This window comes from Natrix helvetica (assembly GCF_964273705.1).
Source record: "Natrix helvetica genome assembly, chromosome: 1".
Taxonomy (NCBI): Eukaryota; Metazoa; Chordata; class Lepidosauria; order Squamata; family Natricidae; genus Natrix; species Natrix helvetica.
In genome coordinates, this window is record NC_138548.1 from 213427505 (window position 1) to 213437409 (window position 9905).

Sequence of the window (9905 nt, forward strand, 5' to 3'; positions counted from 1 at the left end):
AGTCTTGAGAAAGCTGGTCTAAATGAATTTATATTTCACATAATTTTAATTACAATTGTAATTTATGTTTATGTAGATGTATCAACTGAATGCAATTTATATAAACTAAAATATATAACTAAAACAGAATACCAGTAAATAGACCAAATCTACAAGGACAAGTCAGGAAAGCTAAGTTTCAGAATTAACTAAGACTTGCAACAAATGCCAAAAAAAAAAGTTTCTTTCAACATGTAAGAGACAAGAAAAAAAGTCAAGGAAATATTGTTAATGGGAAAAGATGAGAAGGGATATAAGGGATATATATGCATATGCATATGCATATGCATATGCATATGCATATACATATACATACATACACACACACACACACACACACACACACACACACACATATATATGCTGGTTTTGTTGTATTCGGGTCTTTTCCCGTGTAAGGTTGAGATTGTCTTTGCAACGTTTCGGCAGGATCACACCTGCCATCTTCAAGCTGTGGGCTTAAATTTTTTTTTAGCTCTCATCAGCACAAATACAACATATATAATCAAGATACAAAAAAAGATTTTGAGATTCTACTAAACCATATGATGAGTGACGGAAGGAACAAGGTATGTCTAGTTTGACGAAGAGAAGGACTAAGGTTGATACGGTAGCAGTCATTTAGTACTTGGGCTATCGAAGAGAAGAGAAAGTCAGTTTATTCTCCAAAGCACTTGAGGGCAGGATAAGAAGTAACAGATGGAATCATATCAAAGAGAGATTCCACCTAGATTTAAGAGAAATTTCCTGACAATGAGAATCACTGGAATAATTTGCCTCCAGGAGTTGTGTATGCTCCATCACTGGAGGCCTTTAAGAAGAGACTGGACAGCCACTTGTCTGAAATGGTATAGGATCTCCTGTTGTTGGCAGGAGGTTGCACTAGAAGAGTCCACGTTCCCTTCCAACCCTATTGTATTCTATCAATTGTTTAGATCCATCTCAGCCAGGCGTCCGGATGGGTTGTGGAAAACAAATTGCTTTGGCTAGTGTGAAGGATGGTCTTGGCTGACTGAGAGAAGGCACAGTGTAGTAAGGTCATGCTAATTCTCTGATTGCCTAAGTCTCTTAGTGCTTTCTGAACTTGGTGGTTTTCTTGCAGATGTTTTGTTACCAAGCTAGGTAACACCATCAGTGCTAGAAGGGAGTGAGGTTTACTCTTATATTTATATACCAGTAGCTTGCCCTATCAGTGTTGGTGGGACTATTCTTGCTGGTTCCTTGATTAGGCTACTTACGTGTTGTTTGATGGGAATTGCAATGGAGAGATTTCCCCAGACCAGATAGAACTTCAGATAAAAATATAAAAATTATTCAAGTCAAATTCCCAAAAGTTTTCTTTGATTTGATGGACAATTTAGCATTTGTTGACATATTTTATGGAGTCAGAAAAATGGCAGTCCAAGAGAGTACACCTTATTTTCTGAAAGACATGGATCCTTTTCAAGAATAAATATTATTTGAATTTGCAAATAATAAGAAACAGAAAACAAATGTTTTTTGAAACTATAAAGGATATATCCTACATTAAGCATGGGCATGGAAAAACTATTTCATCAACATTATTCTAACTTGTATAAAACAAGTGACATTTTTCTGGAGAAAACAGATGAATACTTAAGAAAACAAAATTTATTGAAGATTACTGAGGAAAAGAAACAAATTACAAAAGATATTTACTATTTATACGGTATTAATTGATAATGTGGCTATGCAAAGCATTTAATAAATATGATTCTTTATATACCTTCTAGTATAAAAAACAAGATATTTTGCTGGAGAAAATAGATGAATATCTATCGGTATTCAAAACTTCAACATCCAAAATAAACAAAAGGGGCAATAATGTGCTTATCTTGTTCTCTTTTGTATTCCACAAGGTTTTGTTAAACCTCCATTAACAATAATTTGAATTTTCGGTGATGTGTAAATCGATTTTATCCATTTTATGCAATTCTCTCCAAAGTTCATATCTTCTAAAACGTTAAATAAAAAAGGTCAACTTAAATTGTCAAAGGCTTTCTGTTCATCTAAAAAAATGAATGCAACTTGTTTTTTTATTACTCTGTTGCAAGTATTCTATAATGTCCAATACCATTCCGACACCATCTTTTTTGTTGTCTTTTATCTTTAACAAAGCCTCGTGAGATACAAAAAGAAATAAGCCAGGGACAACCATTATCTCCTCTCTTGTTTATTTTGCTTCTTGAAATACTGAATAGAGATATAACAGAAAGTGAGAGGATTGTGGGATGAAAGATTAAAAAAGAAATTTATATGTTAAATTCTTAACATTTATATGTTAAATTTATATGTTAAATTCTTTTGCATAAGACCTAGTGTTGTTTAGGAAGATCCTTTAAATGGAATTGAAATGTTAATAGGAATAGAATAGAATAGAATAGAATAGAATAGAATAGAATAGAATAGAATAACAGAGTTGGAAGGGACCTTGGAGGTCTTCTGGTCCAACCCCCTGCTTAGGCAGGAAACCCTACACCAGGGTTATCCAGCATCTCTTAAAAACTTCCAGTGATGGAGCATTCACAACTTCTGGAGGCAGGTTGTTCCACTAATTAATTGTTCTAACTGTCAGGAAATTTCTATTTAGTTCTAAGTTGCTTCTCTCCTTGATTAGTTTCCACCCATTGCTTCTTGTCCTGCCCTTGGCTGCTTTGTAGAACAGTTTGTCTCCCCCTTCTTTATGGCATCTCAAGAAAACTAAGAGAATTTGGTCTATTGGCAGGTTTAAGATCAACAAATAGATGAAGATGTTTAAAAACATGAAAACAGAAGATCAAACAGAATTGATGAATAAAACTAGTTTCAAGATTGAGAAGAAAGTAAAACACTTGGGTATCCCTATGATATTGTATGCCATTTCAAAATAACTATGTTAAGGACATAGTTGGAATGAGGCTTAGAAAGACATGTTAAGATGGGAGAAATTACAATTGTTATTGCTGGAGAGAATTTATGTGATTAAAAAATAATGTCTTGCCTAGAATGATGTTATTGTTTCCAATAATACCTGTTTTGACAGTTGATGCTCCACTGAAACTCTAGCAAAAGGATATATCTACATTTGTGTGGCAGGGGGAAAAACCCATAAATTAAATATAATATTTTACATAATGCAAAAGAAAGAGAAAAAAATGGGTTTACCCTATTTGAAATGGTGTTTTGGAGTCAGAGGCCATGACCTGAAGTTTGGATTGCATGGGGATCTGTGATACAATAAAGTCAAGGTTACTGTGGATTTTAAAAATCATTACAGGTAGTCTTCGAATTATAATTGTTACATTTAGTGACCATTCAAAGTTACAGCGGCACTGGAAAAAGTGACAACTGTTTTTCACATTTACGACCATTGCAGCATCCCCGTGGTCACCTGATCAGAATTCAGATGCTTGGCAACTGACTCTTATTTATGACAGTTGCAGTGTCTTGGGGTCATGTGACCAGCTTCTGCGACCTTCTGACAAGCAAAGTCAATAGGGAATCCAGATTTACTTCTTAACAACCGTGTGACTAACTTAACAACTACAGTGATCTACATAATAACTGCAGCAAGAAAGGTTGTAAAATGGGGCAAAACTCACTTAATAAATGTTTGCAACAGAAATTTTGTGCTCAATTGTGGTCATAAGTCAAGGACTATATTCCATATTGAGAATATGGAATACATACAAACCCAGGTTACCCTAAGACCTCTTTGTGGCTATCAGCACAAGAAGCATTTTATAGATGAGAAACAATAGGCTAACTAATATTGAAATGCTACAGGGATTATACATGTAGGTGCACATCAGCCATGGCATTTTTGCCTTCACTAAATTCTTCTTGCTGTTTTAATCTGTTCATAGAATCTGAGTGAACTGTATCTGTGTCTTTAATTACATTTTCTTATTATAATTATCTCTGACACGAAAAGCAATCGAAGGAGAAGCTAGAGGTAAAATGGTTTGGTTTATTATTCCCTTTGTGGAATTCCATACTTTTATCAAACTTTGGCTAGTAATATGGTCTTTTAAGTTTTTATACTTCTTGGTGTCTCCTGAACATAAATATCTATAAGGTTCAATTTAAATTCCAAAATTGTTGTTCTGATATTCAGAAATTTTATCCATTCTGTTATCCATGAGAGGTAACTTGCTTTATGGTACACTTTAAAGTTTGAGAGGCAAGTCTATCTCTCTCTTTGGAATTTTATTTGACTCCAGGTCTTTTTCTGTTCCATATGAATTTACTGAAAGTTTCTTGCCATTGTTGTAAGATCCCCTCTGAAATTTGAATGGTTTAGAAAGAAATAGTTAGTTTGGATAATATGTTCCCTTTGATAATTGCAATAAATTCACACCAGGAGAGTTTCAGGTTTCTCTACATTTCATGGTCTCTTTTAATCTCTTGCCATAATTTAATGTGATTATTTTCATATATTTCTTGTTTCCCCTCAGGTGCAAACCTAGATATTTTACTGAGAGAGGAATCTGACAGCCAGATTCTAGTTAGGAAAAAGAAATATGTATTCTTCCATTTTAAAAATTGTGTAATTATTTATGTTTTCTGAACTTTGATTTTATACCCAAAATATTTCCATAATTATGAATTACTTTTGTTAAGTATTTTATTGCCTTTTGTAATTCTATAATAGTTAATGCTATGTCATGTGCACAATATTTAGATTTTTATATTCCTGTACATGTACATTTATCATCTTGGATTTTTTCTGCCAGGATTTCTATGACGATGCTAAATAGTAAAGGAGAGAGTGGATTGCCTTGTCTTGTTCCTTTACTGATTTGAAAATCTGCAGAGTCCTCCATTAGTCATAAACCTTACTTTTAAAAGTCATGTTGGTAGTCCACAACCAGTGGTGGGATTCAAATAATTTAACAATCGGTTCTCTGCCCTAATGACCAGCTGGGTAGGCATGGCTCGGTGGTCATGTGACTGGGTGGGCGTGGCCAACTCAATGTCACTCACATGATGGGTGATTCGCCTTCGCTGTTACAATGTAATAAGGGTTAACCAGAGAGGCAGTTTCTGTAAGCAGGGCAATAAAGATTAGGCTAGAAACAACACCAGAATGTTTCCTTCCTGCCTTCTTTACAGGATTAGCCCTGTAAAGTGGGAAAAAACAAAAGGAGATTTTCAACAACCGGTTCTCCAAACTGCTTAGAAAGTTAACAACACTAAGAAAGCTCAGATCACAAAAATGAATAAGAAAACCACAATGTTATAAGCAGACCGAAAGTACTAATGAAATTATATCTAGACTATATATCATAACTATATAAACTGATTGAAAACTATTTTTTCTAGAATTAATATGCTGATTTTTTATGATTATGTATTAATGTTTTATATTTAGATGTATCCTATGAGTTTGGAGGGAGGGGGCGTCTGCCACACTTGCAACTGCCAAAATTTGTAACCATTCCACTTACCCTTTTCCTTATAAATGTTTTAAAAAACCAATAAAACTTTTTGGAAAAAAAAAAAGAAAGTTAACAACTGGTTCTCCCGAATAGGTGTGAACTGGCTCAATCCCACCACTGTCCACAACACCCATCAATGGGAGTCTGCAGGGTGCACAGGGGAAGGAATGATACCATAAGTATGACATTATTACCCAAATGCCACAACTTAGTATTTGCATCAAATGTTAGGATGCAAGTATCCAATGACAGCATGTATGTGATTATATCAGTGCACCTGTGTCATCACACTGATATCATTGAAGCTTGTGGCAGTCTTGTCTACTATAGATCTTACTCCTATAGTTACCAGTTTGAAGTCTATAAGCACAATCAATTCTTCTACTAATTCTTCAGTCAGCCTGTGCAAAGAAACCCAGAATGTTTAAAAGTGACCATACCAGAGGAAGTCCAGATGCCTCTTGAAAAAGCACTTTTGGAACAACTATGACCTGGATGACTAAGAATATCCACAGAGGAAGGGCAATTTTTGGGTTGTTTACAATGTGCTTAAATTTCCAGAAATTCAGATTAATCTCTGGGCCTGCCACATGAATGTTCTTAAGCTGTACTATTCTGAAAGATCTGTGGTGTTTCACATCATTGAAGAATGGGTGGAAGGAATAGGCATTTCAGGTCACTTCTTCAGCTTTCACTCAGGATAATAGGTGGAGATTGAAAGGTCCAGCTCTCTGTTAAACTAGTTTTAGTACAGATTAGGCAACCCATGCGCCAGGGTTCCAAGTAATTGGAAGGGGCTCCTAAGGGGTCCTAACGAAAGAAGACTCTGAGGCTTGAAGTTCCTCAAAGTCCCATTTTATTAGAGATGTCATATTGGCACATCTGGGAAAACCCGAATCTGAAAGTTCCAACTTTTCCCCACCCAAAAGAAAGTCAAAGATCCATCCTCTGCACCCACAAGTCCATCACATGGTCCAATCAATTCATCATCCCAACTGGAGACAACCTCCAGTCACTCCCATCCAGGTGCAGGCCAAATGCCCTTGACTCCCCAAGAGAGGAATGTTGTTATGGCTAATCCTCCACCACGCCTCGCAACTCCCTCTCCCGTTTTCCCAGGCACTAAATGTAGCAGCCCTGAAGGTCCAATGAAAAAGATGGCTTCCAAGGCTGACAACATGCTCCATTGGGTCATCATTTCAAAGACAGAAGGGTGGGAAAAAAAGCACTGGGATCAGGAGTGACTTGAAGATTTCTGTTGGCTTCCCCATTGAGTTTCCCCATTCCTTGTGGGAAACTGGCAGGATAATCAGATGTTTCTGTTCTTCCCTCCCACCCACCCACCTTCTCTCCCCAAGGTATTAATTAATGAGACTGGATAGGGAAACTAGTATGGAACTTTGAAGTCATCTAACTGAAGCAGTAATGTGCCAGCAGCCAGGGAAGCAGCCATAAGTTTCTCAAATTTCATTTCCCTTAGGAGTCAGGTGTCCTGGCTTTTGCACATATTCTGTAAGATAGTTCCATGTGAAGTATGTTGGTTCAGATATTATTGCCCTACGATGTACCATTTTGCTCAGTTAAAGGTCATGACAAGATTTCAGTATATAGATACTAGAAAAGTGATAGAGCAAAAAACCAGCAACTGCCAATTATCAGCTGATAGATGGCTAACCTCACGTTGCATGTTTTTCTCCCCTATCTGGGTATCCCAACTGTCTGAGAGCTGGTTGATTCTTTAGTTGGAGAAATGATTGACACCTGTGCATTGTTATTACAATGAACCCATCTGGCCTTAGACTGTTGATTTTTCTAATCCCCATGTCATCTTTCGGAAACAGTGGAAAGGAGGACTAAATGAAATGGTTGCTTAATCTATCAATGTAGCAATTGATCCCCCTTTATACAGCATAAGATGGGTTTCTTGAACAACCCTTTGAACATCTGAACAACAATGCTGAACAGAACGGAAGTTATAATTGGTTCTCAGAGTTTCAGCTACCCCAGCACCCCCACAATCATGTGATCATCATATGCAATCTTCCCTGCCAACTTCCCCAGAAAGTCAATGGGGAAGTCAGCAGAGAAGGTCACAAATTGCTGGAGTAAGCCCCCTCCCCAGTTATTCTTCTTTAACCACTCTGTGCTTATACCTTGATGGTTACTTGTACACTCCACATACCACCCCTAACCTCCACCATACCTTTGTATACCCCCATGCATTATCTCCACCCCATGTGGACCTCTTCTACATTCCTTGCACATTCCCTGGCTCATGTCATTTCTCTTGTAAATCCTCCTCAACCATCCCCGTGCTCCCATGTAGGTAGTCCTTGATGTATGACCATAATTGAGTCCATTTCTGTTGCTAAATGAAGCATTTGTTAAGTGAATTTTGGCCCATTTTATGACCTTTTTTGCCACAATTGTTAAGCTAGTGATATTATTGTTAAGTGAACCTGCCTTCCCCATTGACTTTGCTTGTAGGATGATTGCAAAAGATGATCACATGACCCTGGGACACTGCAACCATTATAAATATGAGTCAGTTGCCAAGCTTCTGAATTTTGATCACATGACCATGGGGATGCTGCAATGGTCATAAACAGTGGTGGAATTCAACTGGTTCACACCTATTCACTAGAATCAGTTGTTAACTTTCTAAGCAGTTTGGAGAACCGGTTGTTGGAAGAAATCTCTCTTTGTTTTTTTCCACTTTACAGGGCTAATCCTGTAAGGAAGGTAGAAAGGAAACATTCTGGTGTTGTTTCTAGCCTAATCTTTATTGCCCTGCTTACAGAAACTACCTCTGTGGTTAAGCCTTGTTACATTGTAACAGTTAAAAGTTCTTGGCAGTATGCCCAGACTTACTGTGGCCTGAGCTTCTCTAGAGGGTTTTTCTTTTCTTTGCTGGTACTTTTCTTTGCTTTATTAGGGGCTTGGTTTTCTTAAAGGGGAAGGGTTGTTTTAAGCTTTTTACACTGCTGTTGGGAGGAAATACTCCCATGTTGGAGTTCTTCCAGCTGGGATGCAATGATCAGCGCTTTGAAGAAATAATTGAATAATGAAGCAGAGTTGCCGGAAAGAAGCTTTTAATGACAAGGAACCAAGATGAGTGACATTCAATAAGGCTTCTTGGCTAACTAGAAAGATTGACATTCAAACATGAGTTTAAATACCCTTTCTGAGTTTTGGTCTAAAACTAGTTTTTGGTGAAGTTTAATTCTGTGCTTGGTAACATTTAATCCTATGTTGATGGGATAATTTTCCCTATTCAGCTTTGTTTGGAAGGAAAAAGGTTAATCTCTGTTCCTGAAAAGAAGCAGAGTTGAAAAATCTGGCTAATTCCTGTATCTGTTTGCAACAGCTACTATGTTTGCTCTTTTGCTACATCCTAGTGCTAATTGCATTCATTGTAGTTAGGCTAATCTCAAGTGTTGAGACTTGAGCTTGCCTGGGGTGTGACCTCTGGCAATGAGCCAGACAAGGCTTGTGTTTTAGTTTTAAAAGGATTTAAACTGGTGTGATTTAATTATTGGTATTGGGTTTGAATTTCTTTCTGCCTCATGGTTTCTTTGAACAGTTTCTAAATGAACTGTTATAAGTCAGGGACCACCAGTACATCTCTGTCATGGTCCCATCAGAGCCTGGCTTGAAAGAGGAGTTGGAACTGGGACTGTTGCAGTGTGTCAGGGTCATGTGATCACTTTTTGCGACCTTCTAACAAGTAAAATCAATGTGGAAGCCAAATACACTAACAACCATATTATTAACAGCTACAGTGATTCACTTAACAATTGTGGCAAGAAAGGTTGTAAAATGGGCCAAATTTCACATAATGACTGTCTTGCTTAGCAACAGAAATTGGGCTCAATTGTGGTCATAAGTCGAAGACTACTTATAGTTGTTCACGTAACAAAGTAAGCCTTTAGCACTTTAATACCATTGGCTTTTTTTCCCAGTGGCAACTCTATCTTGTATGTAGCTATGATATGATTATACGCAAGGAACATGGAATGCTGTTACTTTCTCACCAAAGTGGTACCTATTTATCTACTCACATTTGCATGCTTTCGAACTTCTAGGTGGACAGGACCTGGGGCAAGAATGGGAGCTCACCCCATTGAGCATCACTCAAGTCTTAAACCCAGGGTATCAGCTTGCCAGATGACAAGGTCAGTGTCCTTAACCACTGAGCCACCACACCCTCTAAAAATGCGATGCGATGCGATGCGATGCGATACGATACAATACGATACAATACAATACAATACAACAATGGATGGAAACTAGTCAAGGAGAGAAGCAACCTAGAACTAAGAAGAAATTTCCTAACAGTGAGAACAATTAATCAGTGGAACAACTTGCTTCCAGAAGTTGTGGGTATTCCAACATTGGAACATTTAAAGAAGAGATTGGACAACT